The sequence below is a fragment of the Canis aureus genome, chromosome 14 (genome assembly GCF_053574225.1).
Source record: "Canis aureus isolate CA01 chromosome 14, VMU_Caureus_v.1.0, whole genome shotgun sequence".
NCBI lineage: Eukaryota > Metazoa > Chordata > Mammalia > Carnivora > Canidae > Canis > Canis aureus.
This window is the reverse complement of record NC_135624.1, coordinates 28,377,138-28,397,457: the sequence shown is the minus strand read 5'-3', so window position 1 is coordinate 28,397,457 and position 20,320 is coordinate 28,377,138. Positions and strand designations below refer to the sequence as shown.

At 52.7% G+C, this 20,320-nt stretch overlaps 1 protein-coding gene across 44 annotated transcripts in view; it reads right to left on the bottom strand.

The window, feature by feature from the left end:
* Positions 1–20,320, bottom strand: part of LOC144283315 (uncharacterized) — a 237,817-nt gene that overhangs the window by 162,987 nt on the left and 54,510 nt on the right. For 37 of the 44 annotated variants that reach the window (XR_013351795.1, XR_013351798.1, XR_013351797.1 and 34 more), the window contains exon 2: positions 3,050–3,401. The exons of 1 other annotated variant lie outside the window; for it this stretch is intronic. The gene's annotated coding sequence lies outside the window, so the exon portion shown is untranslated. Of the gene's footprint in view, positions 1–1,149; positions 1,363–1,411; positions 1,567–2,597; positions 3,010–3,049; positions 3,402–20,320 lie in introns of those variants that run through there. 6 more of the 44 variants (XR_013351793.1, XR_013351805.1, XR_013351807.1 and 3 more) reach the window with 5 other exon arrangements.

Below are 20,320 nucleotides of genomic sequence, written 5' to 3'. Positions count from 1 at the left end.
GCTAAAGATGGACTTGTGAGATAAGGAGAGGAGGCCAAGCACACGTGCAATACGCAGACATGCAAACTGCCCACACGGCTGCACGGGGTGCGGGGCGGGGGGACCTGGAGGGGCCCCTGGAGAGGCCCCCAGCAGTTCCAGCAGCAGGACAGGCCTCACCTGCAGCACCGTCCACCATCCAACGGATAAGTCCAGGGGTCCCTGGGTCAAGTCTGCCCAGCAACAACCTGGTTTCCACCTGTCATCCCAGAACAAGTGTTAGTGTGCTGCTTTCACTCTCAAGTGTCCGGGTTTAGAAGAGAAAGTACACAGTTTCCCTGCCAGTGAGGGGTCTGACGGCCAAGAGAAGCGAGGTAGCCTGCCCCAGATCACAGTCACCAGGGGCCAGGAAGGAAGCAGAAATGGGTCCCCCTCAGCTCCAGGTCCAGCGGCTTTGGCTTCAGAGCGAACTATTCAAACCCTGGCCCTGTTCTCTGGGGAAACATGCTTTGCCTTTCTGTGCTCCAGTTACTCCACGAGCAAAAACCTCATACGAACCGTGCTTCCCCCACCGGTCTGCTCTGGGGTTGGAATGGAATAGGATGTGCCGAGTGCCCTGCAAAGAGCGTGCCTTAAGCAATGGTGATCATTTCTCTGTCAGCGTCCACAGGGCACCGACCTTGCAGATGTGGGGCAGGGACTCGGCGGCCAGAGAGGAGGGGCCCAGCGGAGCCCTCTCTCACCACGACCATCCCGTGTCTTCTGATGCAGAGCCCACCCCTGTCCCCCGGGGAGGAGCAGGAGATAACCCAGACCACCACAATGGGTTTGTTCTAGGGAACGACCGATAAAAAGAGAAGCCGGGGCTCTGGGTCAGGTGATAAGTGGGAGCACAGCTGCCACAGCAGGAGGGGAGGGAAAAATAGCAAGAAGAGGTGCAGGAGGCCTGGGGGCAGTGCTGCGCCTTGGCCTTCCCAACTCGCTGTTCTAGCTGAGGCCCTCGGGCCCCCAGGACAGTTCTGCTGACCACTGCCAGCCCAGCCAAACTTTCCCGTCCTCAGAGTCCTCCCAGAAGCACAAAAGCCTCCTCCCCGGATGACTCCTCTCCCTGCCCTGCCTGGGAGGTTCGGAAGCACAACGCCCATCACGGTGCTGCAAATCCCCACTTACCCAAGGGCACAGGTTCCCTGCAGGCCGTGAGCCTCCAGGAGCTGGACCGCGATCCTAGCCTCACTTCATCCTGGGACCCAGCGTGGCACCTGCTTCCTCCACACGGGAGGGAGTTCTTATGAAAGCCTGTCTCTCCCAGAGGACAAAGAGGGCACCCAGTTCTGAGGAGCCCAAGAGCATTCCACAGCAGGCAGTGTTTTACACACACACACACACACACACACACACACACTCTTCTAAAGACCTCAAGGGAAACCTTTACCCTTCAGCTTGAATTGGCTTGATTCAGCATAAAACACCAGGCAGCTCCTGGCTTCCCGCTTAGTGTCCTCTCGGATAAGGAACCTCAGGTGAGTCATGTGACCCCGTGAAACCTCGCAGTTCTCAGCTGTACAATGGGCACGCCGCTGCCCACCTCGTGGGACCGTGGGCTGCTTACATTATATAGATGCTCAGAAAGAGAGCGCTTCCCTTTTGTCTGTCCTTTCCGGGAACACCGAAATACAACCACCAAGAGTCACCATGTGATCTGATGAGGTGAGAAAGAATAAATAAGATGCCTACAGTGCAAGACAAACCTGTCTCCTGACCTCAGAGAAAACGCTTTCCAAGGCGGGAGGACCTGTGTACGTGAACACCGAATTACAACCATCTAGGCACTCTGACTCAGGACGGTGGGGGATGACCAGAGGGACATCGTTTCCATTAGGAGGTCAGGGAAAGCCTCGCTGAGAGATGCCACTGGGCCTGAGTGGAACCGGGGACTCAATCAAAATCAAACCCCAGGCCCTACCTCACTGCAGTCTTGGTGTCCAAGAGCCAAGTGGCCCCAGGTGACCTGCAACTCCTGGGGAGCAACTTCCAAATGCCAAGGAACCGAACACCAAGGCAACATCCCCCCCCAGAGTCACCAACGTCAGAGCTGCCTATCAGGACGTGGGGAGGCCAGTCCTTCTGCTTGTCAACCACAGAAGTGCCACCGGCCTTCGTGCCAAGTCCAAGTCTGGCTGTTCCCTCCCTCACGCAGACACAAGGCTCCTTTCCCTTGCCTGCTAGCTCTTTGCCACTCGGCCTTCCCACAGACCCCGGTGACTGTGATCCCCGATCAACTGTCCATGCCAACCAAGCAGTACCGGGTTTGAAGCCCAGCACAGCCCACCTGGCTTGGGTTCAAAGCCCAAACCACACGCACCCTCCCCAGAAGCCTTCCCCCAACCCAGTGACCAAGCATGAGCATTTATTCCTTGATCCTTGGCACCGACCCTGCGAAGGATGATGACACATCCCCTCTGTTGAACACAGAAAGGGAAAGGCATCCATCCATCCAGCTATCACTTGGCCTGAGTCACCCAGCAGGTACTGGTCAGAGACGCCAACCCAGGCCCTTCCGGCTCCACAGGCATGCTGCGGACTTGCAACAATGGCTCTAAGCACAGAGTCACACGTACTTTCCCTATTTACTCTGGATATCTTCATTCATTCGCAGGCCTTAAAGCCCTTTCTGCAGCAGGAGACATTGTGTGTCAGGCACTGTGCTATGTCCTCACAGCACACTCCACGAGGAAGAGGCGCCGGCCTTCAGGGCACTTGGGGTCTAGTGGACGGAGACAGGCACGCCAACCAGGGAATCAAAGACACCGGACGGGCATGACGACACGCATCAGCACAGGGGACCGTGGTGGCTCCTGGGGAGCAACTTCCAAATGCCACCTGAAACCTCCACACGCCCAGCACCCAAGCAGACACACAGAGTGAGCTCAGTAAATGCCTCTTCCCATTGAGACCCGGCTCCGTCACAGTGACTTCTCTCCCACCGGCCGGGCCAGGGTCCCCGAAAGCCCAAGCGAGCACCCAACAGAACATGCGGGAGCTGCATGCACACGAAAGGGACGGGCCTTACGTTTCACGGGGCGCCCTCAGTGAGGCTAGCAGCAACCCAACTGAACATTTGCATGAAGATAAGGGCAGAGACCTCCGCCGTCCCAGGAAGCCGCGGTCCTCTGACCCCACAGGCATCCAGGCTGCAGGGATCTGCCAAGCACTCAGCCGGGGCCATCCGTAAAACCATCATTAGCATCCAGACGTGTGCCGGGGGTCTGTGATTCCAGAGAATGCTTCCTCCACTCCCCGCAGCTGAGTATCACTGTAAATCCAAGAGGCTCAGGAAATCCTGAATGAGGCTCCATGCAACCGGCAGGCACAGCCATCAGGATGGGCAACTTTTTAATCCCTTTCTGGTCAAAAGATCAGGCCTGAGGATGGAAAGAAGAAAAATAAAATCAATCTTGTTAGAACCATGGACCTAGAGGAGTAATCACGTTATTATTCCTTCCTTATATTGGACCCCAATACACTTCTTGAGGAACTCACTAAAAATAATGCCCTGTAGCTCTGATAACCCAAACAGAGGTGAGGTAGGAGGTCAGGAGGCCTGCAGGGGAGTGTCACCTCGCACAGGCACCAAAGACCTCTCCGATTGCGAACTTTCTACTCCTTGAGGGTTCTTACAACTACCCCTGAGAGCGATATCTGTCATAAAGAGGAGGGGGAAAGGTTCAAGAAGGGGTAGGTGGCTAGCTTCGGGAGTCTGTAGCTGGGCCAGGCCTGGCACACAGCCCTGAGTTCCCCTGCAGTGAGCTGAGGGGGTTTGGGGTCAGCTGGTAGGAAGTAGTTCTTTGGGGTTTTTTTGTTTCTTTTTAAAGACAACCACAAAGCTCTGGCATCACTCCAGGGCCCATCCTGCACAGCGAGCTTCTTCAGGGCAGGGCCTGGGGCTCTTTCCTTTTCGGATTCATGCATGCAGGGGTTGCGGAGCACCTGCTAGGTACCCAGTACTGTTCTAGCTAGATGGGGATCCTTCGGCCTCCCCAGCAAAGCGTTCTTCAATTGTTCTCCAGATAACAGAGAACGCGGTGCGGAGGGCCTGAGGCCCAACAGTCACCACCCACCCAAAGATAACAAGGACGGCCCCATATGGAGTGCCTATCGCTCACCCTGCTGAAACCTCTGGCCCACCACCGGATACAGGCCCCCAACCACTTTGGGACTCCTGCCTCTATTTTCCAGATAAGGAAACGAGGCACAGACAACTACCTTGCTCCAAACCAATGAGAGTAGAGCTTGAATCTGCAGCCAGCGTGTCTCCCAATTCTGTGCCCTGATCCACTGCTCTGCTCTGTGTGACCAGCGAGGATGAAGACCTGGAGTGACTGTACCTAAAACTTACTACCGGGCATTTCATGGGCATAAATTCCCCCATTTAATCCTCTAACGACCTTACACGTTATAGACTATTCTTATCCAATTTGAGAGATGAGAAATTTGAGGCCCAGAAACGTTAAGCAACTTGCCCATGGTCACACAGCTGGAAAACCACACCACAGAGATTTGAAATTAGATAGCTTGGCTCCGAAGCCCATGAGCTTGACCATTATAGCAACAGCCATCAACATCAAGTGTTCTGCTCCTGCAGGAACAAATTTTCAAATACTTAGTGACATAAAACAACACAAATTCATCATCTTATGTTCCAATAATGGTCCTGAACTTCAATCCTATCTACAAAGTCCCTCTTGACATGTAAGGTAACATATTCACAGGTCCTGGGGAGCAGGGCATGGACATCTTTTGGAGGGCCATTATTCAGAGCAACCACGCCAACAGGCATCCATCCTCTGCTGTGAGCATCCTTCAGTGGCCACGGGTCACAGGGTGAGCTTCCCTTGTCTCATTTAAACCCACTTGACATAGCTTTTAGGTCCAAGAGAAAGGTGGATTAAAAAGGAAATTTAAGTATCTAAATATCAGCCCCTGAGAAAGGCAAGATAGTGGTGAAAGCATCAATGTTTAAAGTCAAACTAACAGGGATGCCTGGATGGCTCAGAGGTTTAGCACCTGCCTTTGGCCTAGGGCGTGATCCTGGAGACCCGGGACTGAGTCCCACATCAGGCTCCCGGCATGGAGCCTGCTTCTCCCTCTGCCTATGTCTCTGCCTGTCTCTCTTTCTCTCTGTCTCTCAAGAATAAATAAATATTTTTTAAAAATGAAATAAAGTCAAACAAACAAATTCACTATGTTACTCGGGAAAAAATGATTTTCACCCTTGCTTTTCTCATCTGTAAAATGGGGGTGAATCACTCCCACCTACTTCTTAGAACTAGGAGGCTGGTGTGAAGTGATCACCAGAAAAAGCCCTCCGCATGTCACTGGGCACCTATTCAGAGCTCAGGAAGTCAGTATTTCATGCAGCAAATGGAGGAGGCCCCTCGTCAGTCAAGCACAGCCCATCCTGGGGTTCCTCACGCTCCTCAGCTCTGACAGCAATCGCCACGGAGAGCTGATGGCCCAGGGCAGCAGCCAGGAGCGGCAGGGCACCAGGAGGCCAGGCCCCGAGTCCCAGGCACTGAGAGGGGCTGCTTCCAGCAGCAGGAGGGGGTGGGGACTTGGGGTGCCAGCCCCACTCGATGGTAGGGGAGAGGAGGAGGGCCGCGGTCTGTTAAATATTCACAGAGGCCCACGGGCAAGGCTGAAGCCAAGTCTGTTTTGTTGGGGTCAGGTACATTAAAGCTCTGTCACCCGAGGAAGAATTATTCTTCGGTCTGCTGGGTGTCACTGCAGCCGAGCCGCAGACCCGCCCCAAGGCAACGGCCCCACCGTGGGCTTCACCTGCAAGAACTCAAGGTATGGTTTGGCTCCGGCCGTGATGCCAGGGTCCTGGGATCGAGTTCTGCATTGGACTCCCTACAGGGAGCCTGCTTCTCCCTCTGCCTGTGTCTCTGCCTCTCCGTCTCACATGAATAAATAAATAAAATCTTAAAAAAAAAAAAGAAAGAAAAGAAAAGAAAAGAACTCCAGGAGCAGCACGGCACACCTGTCCTCTCATCCCACAGTAACACTCCCTCTTGGGGAGCATCTTCACTTTCTCTATGTGATTCCCTTTCTAGGCATGTGCTTCTCCTAACAAATTGGCCAAAATGAAAAAGATGGTCAATACCATCCAGTGGCACCAGAATTCTCCTCCAAGCTGGTGGATGGACGATCTGAAGAAACACCGGCGACCACTCTGAGAAATGGTTTGGCGTTATCCACTAACACTGAATAGATATGCACCCTGGGACCCAGTGGTTCCACGCCTACATATAAGCTCCCCAAAAATGTGTTACCTGTTCACCAAAAGGTAGGTCTTGGGATGTGCACGGCAGCCCTATCCATAACAACCCAGCACCGCAAACGACTGAAATGCCCATCAACAGTAGAAGGGACTTTAAAAACACACGTGCAGAGGCGCCTACGTGGTTCAGTCAGTTGAGCACCCGACTCTTGGTTTCAGCCCAGGTCATGATCTCTGGATCCTGGGATGGAGCCCCGCGTCGGGCTCTGTGCTCAGCAAAGTGTCTGCTGGAGATTCTCTCCCTCTCCCTCTGCCTCTGCCCACACCTGTGCTCGGAAGGAAGGAAGGAAGGAAGGAAGGAAGGAAGGAAGGAAGGAAGGAAGGAAAAGAAAAAGAAGAAAGAAGAAAGAAAGAAAGAAAGAAAGAAAGAAAGAAAGAAAGAAAGAAAGAGAAAGAGAAAGAAAGAAAGAAAGAGAGAAAGAGAGAGAGAAAGAAAGAAAGAGAAAGAAGAAAGAAAGAAAGAAAGAAAGAAAGAAAGAAAGAAAGAAAGAAAGAAAGAAAGAAGGAAGGAAGGAAGGAAGGAAGGAAGGAAGGAAGGAAGGAAGGAAACCTTAAAGCACACACACATGCAGCAGAACAATACAGAGGGATGAAAACAAGCCACAACCACGCACAACACAGGAACACGACTCACGATCATAAGTTTGAGTGAAAGAAGCCAGACACAAGGGAGCACATGATGGTGTTATTTATATTAAACACATAAAGGGGCGTCTGGTGGCTCAGTCAGTTGGGCATCTGACTCTTGACTTAGGCTCAGGTCATGATCTCGGGGCTCTGGGATGGAGCCCCACTCAGCAGGGAATTTGTGTCTCTCCCCCTCTCCCTCTGCTTGCACTTTCTCCCTCAAATAAATAAATAAATCTTAAAAAAATAAAAAGTAGGGGCAGCCCGGGTGGCTCAGTAGTTTAGCACTGCTTTTGGCTCAGGGCCTGATCCTGGAGACCCGGGATCGAGTCCCACATCGGGGTCCCTGCATGAGGCCTGCTTCTCCCTCTGCCTGTGGCTCTGCCTCTCTCTCTCTCTCTCTCTCTCTCTCTCTGTCTCTCTGTCTCTCATGAATAAATAAAATAAAATCTTTTAAAAAAAAGTAAACACATAAGAAGGTTAAACTATGCTGTGAGGAATCAGGACAAGGTGATCCCGAGTGAGGGGGAAGGGACAGTTAGTGACCGGAAGGCATCAGGTGCGGCCCCTGAGATGTGCGTGACCTTCCGTTCATCCAGGTGCTGGCTACACACCCATGTGCTGTTTGTGAAGTCTGTCCATGTACGTAGAATATACAGATTTTCGGGCAGCCCGGGTGGCTCAGCAGTTTAGCGCCGCCATCAGTTCAGGGCGTGATCCTGGAGACCCAGGATCGAGTCCCACGTCGGGCTCCCTGCATGGAGCCTGCTTCTCCCTCCCTCCCTCTCTCTCTCTCTCTCTCTCTCTCTCTCTCTCTGTCTCTAATAAATAAATAAAATCTTAAAAAAAATATATACGGATTTTCTAGTGCCTGTCACACCTCAATGGAAGGTTGGTTAACCTTTTTTAATCACTCCTGTGAAAGTATGCCGCTGGCACGCTGCTGCCTCGGGAACACCCCTCAAGGCCTGGGAATCGGCACCTGCCAGCTTTCCCTTCTCCTCCGTACCTTCACGGCCTGCCGCCTCCCAGCTGACCCTGCCCCCAGAGGGCACAGAGGGAAACACTCTGCAAATAAACGTGTTCTGGCCTGGTGGCGAGGAATCCCGCTTGGAATTGCCTTGCAAGAAAATCCAGTCCCCAGCCCCATTCTCTTGGCTGAGTCTCTCTCCCTTCTCGGCCTCCCAGGATGTCTGGCCCAAATAGGTCATTTCCTTCTTGACCCTCCCTAGGTCCACCAGCTGGCCCCCTGCAGTGGGCATTTTGAAGAAAAACAGAACACAGGCCAGCCTCTAATTCCTACCCAACACTGAGACAGCACGTTGGTACAGCAGTAACCCTTAAATACGGGATGCACGGAGGGATGCTCTGGTAACCGGAAGATTCCAGGTGTCCTGGGATGGCCCAGAGTGGTGAACGGGGGTACAGGGCACGTACTGCGCAGAGCCGGGTCAGGTAGGCCCTGGCACCACGTGTGAGAAAAGCATGGTTCGCAGCGGGAGCCAGGGTGAGCATCTCCCCGGTGTGCCTGGCTGTGTGCGGTCCCTTCTCTGCTGCTAGGTGTCCTGGACTCTGCGGGGGTGCTCTCCCCACCCCCCGAGCCTTTCTGCTCTTGCCACAGCGATCAGTCCCACTGTTAATTTCACTGTGGACAAGCGTCAGCACATGGTGAGCACAGCGCCCCTGGACGCTGGACGCGGGGCACGGCCTGGGCCATCGGGGCGGACAGAGCTGTTCTCGGGTGCGGGGGCCCAGGCCCTCCCGCTCTGTGCGTGCCCGCTTGCTCCCCCTGGGTCTGTGAGGAATCTCAGGATTCCCTCGACGCTGATGCCACAGAAGAGGTGTCTGCTTTATCTTTTTCTGATGAAGGGAGAGGCAGCAGCGGTTCCTCTGGCCGTATTCACATTATTTCTCTGTGGTACCCCGAGAGCCGGGGCCTGTCTAACCTGGGAAGATAAATCAAGGAGATTTGTTCCCAGAGAAAGCGGCAGCTGTCCTCCCGCTGACAGACTCTATTTTTGCTTCATTTCAGTTTCTCCCCAACGTGTGCTGGGAAGACACGGATCAGCTGCCCTGGAATTCCCAAGCTTTCCAGCACACGCTCCCCCCTTGCTCCCCCCTTGCACTCACGCTCCCCCTTGCACTCACCTGATTCATCAATCAGGGGATGGGTGGGGGAGGGGATGAGGTAGGGCTTGGAGGCAAAATAAACCTGGCGTGAATGGCAATGCCCAGGTCAGTCACTAGCCGTGGGCACACCCCTTAAGCTCTGTGAAAGTGTTTGCTCATCTATTTAATAAAAATAAAGAATTAGGGACGCCTGGGTGGCTCAGCGGTTGAGCGTCTGCCTTTGGCTCAGGGCGTGATCCTGTAGTCCTGGGATGGGGTCTCCGCATCATCCCTGCTTCTCCCCCTGCCTGTGTCTCTGCCTCTCTCTGTGTGTCTCTCATGAATAAATTAAAATCCTCTAAAAAATAAATAATTAAAATGCATGTCCTCTGGGGTTCATACATGGATGAGAGATTGTTCTACGAGGCACTCAGCAAATACACCTGCCCGAAGTGGGCTCACAACTCACATGGAGCATCAGCTCTACCCTTGATGGCTCGATCCACCAGTATTACTGCTATCCCCCACCACTTAGGCTTAAGAGATGCAAAGTGAACCCAGTCCCACTCACTAATGTCAGTAAGAGTCTGAGGATGGTCCTCTGGGCTCTGCCGACACCGTGGGCTTACACAGGAGGGCCAAGGGAGCCCGCACAGCATGAGCCCTTCTATGGCCAGGTAACGTCACCTGCATTATGTAAGGGAGCCCTCTGCTCACAGCTCTGACGGACACTGGTTGGAGCCAGTCTTTAAGAATACTGGCATTCGGGTTCAGCCAGGCTCCAGAAGTCTTGTATAGCACTTGGGAACTCAATACATGCTCAAGGAAGTGTTGGCTGGAATCATGCTGGGAGCTGGAAATCAAGTCAATCAAGACTGACAGGACCCCTGCCTTCAGGGAGCTTCCAGGCTATACCAAGAGATGCAGGGACGTGAACATGCGGACAATGCATGTCCATAATTGAAAGCACCAGGCAGTGTCCAGGCTGTGATGGTGGCGTGGCAGGAGCCACCCAGGGCAGGGGAGAAGAGGCTGCAACATACTGAATGTGAGAGGTCCCCGCACGTCAGAGCACAAGTAACCTTGGAATAATCTGGTTCAAGTCCCCCACTGAGCGGCTGCGACATGAGGCTCAGAGAGGTGACAGGATTTGCCGAGGGCCACCCAGCCGGGATCTGTGGGATGCAAAATGGGAAGCAAATCTCAAGTGAGAAGATGGGCTGGACACACAGTGCCGGGGACAGGAGTCCCTCCTGAACTGGGCAGATGCAGGGTGCTGTCAGCAGAAGGCAGCAGGACCAGAGGCTTGGCAGAGCAGGTAAGAACCACAGCTCCCGAGTGCTCGTTCAAGAGCACTGGCTGTTGTAAGTCACGTAACCTCAGCAACGCTGTGAGGTATGAACCCATTTTCAAATGAGGACGAGTGTCAGAGATAAGGCTGAGATATGAGCCCACACACTCTGCCTCCAGAGCCTTTTTGCTTAACCACTAGGCTGTCCTGCCACAGAAGGGTTATGTGCCGGAAAAGACTTGGGGGCAGGATGACAGGATAAGAAGGTTCCAGAAGACAGAGATGGGGAAGCAAGAGCTAGACGCTTGGAAGGTCAATGAACAGAGATGCCCCAGGCATCAACAACATTCACGGCCAGAGTCTGACCAGCAAGACCCCAAGCCCGTGACCTGTCAGTAGGTTCCAGTTCTTGCTATTTTTCTGGCAGGAAGTGCCTCACATTACCTACGACACACCTCCCCTGGTGGCTCCTCGTCCGAGTGGTGCAGGGTCCAGCTGTGGCCTGGAGTCATGACACCGTCCCCACCAACCTCAGGGTTGCTGTGACAGCAATGGGGAGGTAGTCTCCCCGAAAATCAGCTGAGCCCTGACTGCCTGCCTCTCCCCACCTGGAGGTGAGAGGAAAACACTCCTGCAACCTGTGAGCGGGGCCACCAGGGTGACGTGGCACTTCTCACGAATTGTCCTACATACCCACGAGGTTTGGAGCCCCCAACAGGTTCAGGATACGCACTGTCTTAATCCTGGTAACAGGTGCCTGGGTTCCCTCACAGTAACGTCTGCATCATTAGCTAGAACAGACCAGAGACGAGTAACAACAGCAACTTTAAGAGAGAAAGAGGCAGACAAGCAGACAGGGAGACAGGCTGACAGGCAGGTGGCAGGGAAGGGAGGCTATGCCAAGCGAGGGCCAGCGCTCTCTGGACACACAGACCTAATGCTCACTATGCAGCTGTGAAACCTGGAGCTTCCCTTCATGAACCCGCATCCGTATCTGCAGAATGGATCCTGCCTCCCAGAGTTGGGGGGTGGGGGGCGAGAATCGGAGTTGTCCTGTGCAAAGCCCTTTCACATAGTAGGTCCTCAGTAAAAGAAAGCTGAGCCTACTCAGCTCCCCTCCATCTCCTCTAGAGCTTGAAGATGATTCAGATACTGAAATGGGCTGTGGATAGTCATGAATGCTTTCCTTTAACAAATGACAAACCTTCAAGGTTTAGTAGTATTTTTTTTTCCCCACTTCCTTTTGTTTGCCTTTACCCACAAAATCCCTTCGGGAAAGATCAGCAAAGACCTAAATGTTCGGGATCCCTGGGTGGCGCAGCGGTTTGGCACCTGCCTTTGGCCCAGGGCGTGATCCTGGAGTCCCGGGATTGAGTCCCATGTCAGGCTCCGGGCATGGAGCCTGCTTCTCCCTCTGCCTGTGTCTCTGCACCCCCCCACCCGTGTGTGTGTGTGTGTGTGTGTGTGTGTGTGTGTGTGTGACTATAATAAATGAATGAATGAATAAATAAATAAATAAATATTTTTTAAAAAGACCTAAATGTTCATCAGATCCCCTTGAACAAAGGGGGTGAAGTACCCTGGCACACAGCCACCAAACATGACTCAAAAACAATGACTCAAGGAGGCAGTGCTTCACAGAACAGCAGGACCGACCCTTGAAGACTCAGAGCACAGAAGTTCTAGAGCGTGCAGGTTCTCCACGAAAGTAACTTCGAAGGAGGCTCAAGATCTCACGTGGGCCCCTGCCTACAAAGAGCTTCACATCTCATTAAAGAAACAGGTCAATGAGGACCCATCCACTTAAGGACTACACCAACATATGGTCGTCCACGTGCCCTGGAACCTCAGGGAGCTCCACACGGGACTGCTGCTGTTTGCATGGCCGAGCACATGGGCCCTGAGAGGCCTGTCAGTTGGGAAGAAGAAAAAAGATGCTCAGGTAGGACCAAGGGGGTAATGCTCAAAAACACGAGGAAATGAGAAAGAGCACTTAGTAATTGCCAATCACAAAAGCAATCCCATGGGACGCCTGGGTGGCTCAGCGATTGAGCATCTGCCTTTGGCTCAGGTCGTGATCCTGGAGTTCCAGGATCGAGTCCCGCATCAGGCTCCCTGCAGGGAGCCTGCTTCTCCCTCTGCCTGTGTCTCTGCCTCTCTGTGTGTCTCTCATGAATACATAAAAATCTTAAAAAAAAAAAAAAAAAAAGGCAATCCTTTTTAATTCCCCCACTTAACCCCCAGTAATGATCACAAGCCAAGGGACAAGACTCCTTTCTCAAAATCACAGAAATGGCAGCGTGGGGAGAGCAGGCCCTGGCCCAATGTCACACAGCTGGCCAGGGGTGGAATGGAGCCCGGCACCATCTGCCACACACGTCCCCCGGGGCCTTCACTTGCACCAAGCCCCCGCCTCCCTTCAGCATCTGGATCACATTCTGGGGCCATACTCTCGATTCCTCGATTCCTTGACACAGAGCTTCCCACCGGGCGCCCCTGCTCCACCTGCCCTTTCCCACACCCCAAAGCTCACACATCTCATAATCACCACCTTTGTTCCAACTCCTCTTTAAACCTGGATTAGCTGGGCTTCCGGAGGTCACGCTGTGCCTCTGGAATGCACTTCTGACTTTCACGGAAACCAGTCTTCCTTCAAGCCACACAGGCACATGTCACTAAGTAAACTCAGGCCATCTACTTCGCCCCCAGGACGTGGATGAAACCCAAAGAGGAGGGCAAGAGGAAGAGACAACAGAACTGAAATCCCAGAAATCCCATAAATCCCACAGGCTGGGCGCGAGGCAGAGGAAGTCCAGGCTGCCGTGCTGTCACCCTAGGGTGCCAGGCAGGAAGGGAGCTGTGTCTGTCCACCAGCGAGCCCTGTGGGGAACCTTAGGGGTTCACACTCTCGCCCCCTCTTCCCGCCCCTGACGCAGAACATGTGCCCCACTAGGTCCCATCTCACCAGCATTAGGGGGACAGGAGCTGCCAAGAGTGTCCAGGAAACACTAAGGAAAAACAGGAGAAGAGGAAGGGTAGGGAAGAAAGGGAACAAATGCAATAAATAAGCAGCAGAAATAAAAATTCACCAAAAACATGTTGGAGGGCAGCCCAGGTGGCTCAGCGGTTTAGCGTGCTGCCTTTGGCCCAAGGATTGATCCTGGAGACCTGGGATCGAGTCCCATGTCGGGCTCCCTGCGTGGAGCCTGCTCCTCCCTCTGCCCGTGTCTGCCTCTCTCTCTGTGTATCTCTCATGAATAAATAAATAAAATCTTTAAAAAAAAAAAAAACATGTTGGAATAGTAGTCCAGAAAAGAAAACTGTCAGGGAGCACAGGTGTCCAGAGCTCCGTGGGAACTGGGTGGCATTACAGCATTCATGGTGGTGTGTGTGTGAGCATGTGAATCACTCATACCTACCGCGTGCCTTCAGGGCAGCAGGCACACCAAAGGCTCCTCTGGGCCTTGGGCCTCACACCTGAGTGGCCCTAATGATCACCTGGGGGTTTGTTCCAGTACAGACCCCCAGGATCCACGCACAGCAATGCTGGTCAGGAGGCCTGGGCTGGGGTCCACTCCACAGGTCCCCTGGGTGGTAGGGACACAGGGGGACCGCAGAACTCACTGGAGAAGTCCGGTTCCAGGAGTGAGCCTGCAGCCAGAGATGAGTGAGGGTGTGTGCACCTGCTGCTGGGTGGGGGGCGGGGACCCGTCCTCACTGACACCCTCTGTGCCAGCCCAGCCCGTGCAGGGCTCCTGACGCCCAGGGTCTCAGGCTGTCCCCACCCAGCCCTCAGAAGATGTTCCAGGGTGTATTTTGCAGATGAGCAGTTAAGGCCCACCAGGGGGGCTCGTCCAAGGTCACTAAACTAAGACCAGCAAAATCCTGAACTTCCTTTTTCTCAGAGAAGAAGAAAAAAGAAGAGGAAAACATGCATTCTAAATCCTGAGAATATAGGGAGGTTTAAAGGACAGGAAGGAAAAGGGGGGACGCCTGGGTGGCTCAGCAGTTTAGCGCCTGCCTTCGGCCCAGGGCATGATCCTGGGGTCCCAGGACTGAGTTTTGCATGGAGCCTGCTTCCCCCTCTGCCTGTGCCTCGGCCTCTGTGTGTGTGTGGGTGTGTGTGTCTCATGAATAAATAAAATCTTAAAAAAAAAAAAAAGGAAATGGAAGAGGAGACCAGAAAGGAACAGAGTCCTGAGCACTCATGCCTTGCCACGCTTGGCCACACTTCTTGTACCCCTTCAGACCAGCTCCAGGGAGCACGCAGCCTCGGCTGCCATGAATATACCCCTGGAGGAGAAACAGATTCAGATGCAAACGAGGGAACCACAAGGACTATCCACAGTCGCATGGCAACTGATGAAAGACTTGACCGGAACCCACTACTCTGACTTCACTGTTACCACAGGGCACTCGGCGGACTTGGCACAGCTCCATGCTCCCGCTCCCTCTCCTGCAGGGACACAGGCACTGGGGGGTTCATATCCAAAGAGACCCTCGCAGTGAGGGCACCCCAGCATCTGGGCACATACTGGGAGCAGAAGCCCTTCCTTTCCAGGGGCGCCTGGGTGGCTCAGTCAGTTAATAAGCATCTGCCTTAGGCCCAGGTTATGACCTCAGGGTCCTGGGATCGAGCTCCTGCATTAGGCTCCCTGCTCAGAGGGGGGTCTGCTTCTCCCTCTACCTCCTTGCTCCCTTGCTTGTGCTCTCTCACTCTCTTTCTGTCAAATAAATAAATAAAATCTTTTAAGAAGAAGAAGAAGAAGACGACGGCGGCGGCCTTCCTTTTTGGAGGAAGGGGGTCACCTGACATATCAGATCACCTCACTTCCCTCTCTCAGATCTGCAGATTAGTCAACAGCCTCACAATCAGGCCTGACTTGATGCCCACAGCTAACAGTAGGAGCGCCTTCTAGGTCAGAGGCAGCATGCACCTCAATGGCTTGGTGCCCCTACAAATACCAGTCCCATGCTGGCATGAGGGTGACAGAACCACAGTACCAGTAACAAAGGGGTAATAAGATGAACTGGGTCTAAGATCCCATGGTCCGAGCTCTTAAACTTTCAGCCTCAGCTACAGCCACCTCTGCACTCGGGCCACACTGGACATGCCCCTTGCTGACCTTCCTCTGGGCCTCTGCTCCTGCTGTGCCTCCAACTGGTCAGCCCTCTAGGTGAACTCCTACTCATCCTGCAAAGCCCTCCTCTGTGCAGCCTTCTCAATTCTCTCATCATCCCTTTGTGACTCACAGCTGGATCTGCCACTGTCCCTCCCCCAGAGCTCCCACAGCATAGTGACAGACACCACAGGGATTTTAAATTCCAGACCTGTCATCTCCTCTGCTCCAATGGCTCTACCTGGCAACCCAATAATCGACACCAGTATGTTCGAAAAGCACGTAGGCCTTACTCTCTCCATATCCCTGGCCCCACATTGAACTGCCAACATTTATATGCAGCCTGAGCTTCCTCCATTACAACCTGCAAGTAAGCAGCCCGAGGACAGCAACTGTAACCATCCTTAAATTCTGTGTCTCCCAGAACCTAACACTGCAGATGCTCAACTAACGTTCACACTGGCTAATCAGTCACTGTGTTAGTGACAGTGCTTGGCCAGAATGCATCTGTTTCTAATGGAGAGACGGCAAAAAGATTCCAAAAGAAAAGTGGACGATGCCGAACCACCGCATCCCAGAGGCAGCGGAGCAGAGAGTTGCACGAAGATTCTGGGAGGGAAATATCCCCTCTGGAGACCCAGGCTCGGTTTGCATTCGGCTTCCACTATTCACTGTGTACCCCAGGAGGCGTAGTTAGCATTCGGATGGTCTGCCTTCCTCCTCAGAAATTAACAACTTGCCCTTACTTCTCAGGACTGCTGGGGAGGATAAAATGAGATAATCCGTGCAAAGTGCACGGCGGTCCCTCACTCAACAAATATTAGCCAATATTACTACTCCCCCACCCCACCCCCCAAATGCCTCCCCGGCAGCTCAGTGCGTGAACATTAACCACCGTCATTTCTTAGCAGCCAAGAATGTTCCGGAATGATGAACATGGTCCCTATGCTTCCAGAAATTAAAAGGGGTCTCCTTTTCTATTCATTTTCCAAATTAGTTAAGGATGAGACAGTGTCGTTCTTCATGTAGTTCAGTGCGCCAAGCACACCCAGATAGTGCAGGAAAATGAATGGAAGGGGAAACACGACACGTGTCACGGGCATTTCGAGAGTCTGCAAGGAGGAACATGAACTCTGTCTCAACTCGCCTGCCTTTCTCTAGGACCCCTGGGAGGACACTCCCAAGGCCAGAGGCAGGCCCAGGTCGCGGGACAGATGCTTCCAGCTGGGTGCCTGCTGCTCCATGTGCTTGCCCAGCCTGGCCAGGAGAGCCTGGAACTGGCCCAACACCAGCAAGGGAAGAAGAGAGCAGAGCTGGGGCGGAGACAGCAGCTCGCCCGTGCAGCCAGCAACAGAACGGAGAATGCACAGGGCTTTCCTAGCCACTCTTGCTCTCCCGGGTCCAGATTACTAGAAGATCAGAAGCAAAGGGGTGGGAATGGCGACAAAGAATGTAACAAGCCACGTAGGACCAGGGACAGCCCCGGACGTAATTTCATCAAACATCTCCGCAAGCTCCTCCGATGGCGCTCAGGGGTGGCAGGACTGTTCCCTCACGGGAGACCTTTAGAAACTGCAAGAGTCAAGCTGGGATTCCAAGCCAGGGTTTTCTGACTCCGTGCATTCACATTCACTGCCAAAGGACAGTGATGACATTCTACGAAAAGGTCACTTCCTACTTTTACATTTCTGCTGTGGTTGAGGCTTTTTTTTTTTCCCCAATAAGCATATTAGCAGGAAAAAAATACAGGTATTTTGCTTGGTTTTGAATCCGCATCTGGCACTAGAATTTGTGGATATTCTTCTCCGGGTGCCAGAACAGTTCCTGGCTGTAGGTCCAAAAGCACCAAAGAGCTATATCCTAATCATCTCTTTGCATGAAAGATATCCTGCCCACACTGCAGTCACACACGGCACCTGTTTCTAACGGACTCCTGCCTAGGGCTAGATAAGGTCGGGGACCCTGGGCACCAGGAGTCCCGCACATCCGGCTGCTGCAACAGGACTTGCAAAACCCCAACCTATGGAGCAAAGCGGTAGGCAGCCTGGGCACTGCTCACCCCAATGTACCTGGCCCTGGCCCTGGCCCTGCCCCTGTGAACTCAAGAGCCAGGGCTGGGAGGTGACACACACAAAGGGACACGGGAAAATGCACACTCTTCCCCAGTTCTGGGAAAGGGCCATGGAACCCAAATAACCTCTCTGACACCAAATTTCCTAAGCTGTGAAAACAGATGTGCAGATGGCAAAGGCTAAAATTCAATGCTTCCTCAAAACCCTTCCACTCCCATGATCTGCATGACCAAACCCAGGGGGTGGTGTGACACTGGGAGTGGGGTTCCCGTTCCGCCTTGATGTTTATTTCATCATACAGGTTTTCATATCGCTGCTCCCACCCCCCATGAGCGAACCCCAGGCTCCTCCTGAGGTCTTCCATCTTCGGGAACGTTCCTGGGCATCGGATTAGCCATTAACACTAGGCCGCAATGTAGATGTGTGTCACCTGCTCCAAGTGTCAATCTCCAACACACACCTCCTGGTGTGGCCTGGACAAGCCCCCATCCAGCAACCACCACCACTCCTCAGCATGTCATATTTCTCCATTCTCTCCCTGACCTTTTTTCCCCTGTAGAGGGGGGTAGACCAAGCCTGGTTACTCAACCCACCTACATGGGGATGTGGAGAGAGTCCAAGAGGACAGGAATGGATTCAGCTTCACCCTGTGGGGTTCTCGCCCTTCCCTGTCACTGGATGGAAAGTGACATGTGTTAATAGAAATGGCAAATATTCAGCAACACTAGTTCTCTCTTCTGCACACAGTAAGTTGCTAACATTCTGGGGCAGCAACACGCACTGGGGTTCTGGACGCACTATCACCTTTAATCCTGGCCACCACCCCAAGACAGGTTCACCTGTTCCAAGTAAGGACATCACTGAGGTCCAGGGACTTTACGCTGCTTTCTCAAGGTTGCACTGCTCATAAGGGAGAGAGGTTCCTCTGGCTGAGGAGGATGCTTGCCTGGGCCGGGTTCACAGCACACGTCATCTTCCTTCACCTGGCACTTCGTAAAGGTCGAGGGAGGGGGCTCCTTCTTCTGTCCACCTTCTCCCCTCCGAGGGAGGATGGCTCTGCATGGGTGACCATCTCAGGAATCCTACTTTGCATCACCCTGGCCCCAGAGGCTCCCCGCCACGCCTGGCCTTCCTTGGCTCGCAGCTGCACCTCTGGAGCCTCTGCCCCCATGTCACACGGCCTCCTCTCCGTGTCTCTCCAGAGCATTTCCCTCTGTGCTCCTGCCTCTCCTCTAAGCACATCCCACTCAGGAGAACCAACTGCATCTGCAAAGACCCTATGTCCAAACAAAGCCACATTCTGAGGTCCCAGCAACACAGAATGGGGGAAGAAGAGAGGTTATTCCACCCACCACGGCTGTCCACTGTGGCCTTCTATTACAAAGGAAAGCTTGACAGACATTCTCAAACGTCAGGTTACAGAGTTGCAGGGAATGGTACCCACAAACAGATCCTCAAGCTCTCAGGAAAACAGGAAGAAGAAAATCGTGATGGAAAACGGTTGGCACGGTCTAACATCTTTGGTCCTCTGACTTTCAATGTTAGTCAAGCACTACAAAGCTTAATACTAAGTAATGAAACTTAAATAATTAATACATGGTAGCATTAGCATCATTCTGGTGTTTAATAATAAAGAATAATGTCAGCTTCATGACTTACTAATGACAGCTTAAATAATTGATTGTAATACGTAATAGGCACACTGTTGGATCCTTCCCTGGACCCCATCCTGAACCTGGCCCCTAGACCTCTGGTCACTGGCATCTCTGCCACCAACACTGCCCTAAGCTGCTAATTACTGACCTCAGCCCACCAGAAGCAACTCCCTAACCCCGAAGTAGGCACTGAGGGCAGAGCGGTGCCCATGGATGCGTCTAGGGGAATTTTAAGTCATTCTTAAGGCCTCATAAACTTTTCAAAAGTAAAGAGATGACACTAAAAATAAGAAATATGTGTAGAGGATAGAGGCTCAGAGTGCAGAAGTACATATGCAGGACCATTAAAAAACATGTTACTAATTCAAATGATGGGAAACTGGTTCAACGAACTTTTTGATGCTTCTATACAATGAAGTGTTCTATAAAACCCCAGAACTATGCCCCATGTTAGAGATGTACTTCAGGGTGTTTATTTCTGGGTGGTGCAACTAACATTTTTCATTTTCTCCTTCTCAGAGTGGAGAAGGCCTCAGGCCCTCGGGCCACACTGCCAGGTCTTTACCTTACAACCCACACTCTGTCCCCGGCACCTAACCTCTGCCCTAGCACCACCTCATAGGACGGCTATCGGATCAAATTAAATGAATAACTATTTGCAAAGGACTTAGAACAGCTGCCTAGTTCATAAGAAGTGCGCCGTAATTTTTTGCAAAACAAAATATTTATTTTATAGTAAGAAAAAACAAATTATTGAGAAAGTCAAGTTAAAACTACTAGTGGATGAGGACAGAAGGAAGATCACAAAGTCCAGTTATAATGCCCCCATGGCTAAGTGGTTCCCTTTTCTTATCTGTTCCTTTCATAATGATTTCTGGGGGGCTTCCCACCCTCCGTGAAGATGCAGTTTAGATTCACCAGGAGCAGCACATTTTATTAGGGGATGGGTGACCTAGAGCCTCTGGCATATCTATATTAAAAGAGATGCCCCTTAAGGGGTGACGACTCAGAAGACTTGGGTTTCTATCAGGTCCCATCTCATCACCCCCATCGGCCCGCGGGCCCCCAGCACACCTCCACAAAAAGCGAGACTGCACAGCCTCCCCCTGTCTTCCAAATCCATTTTT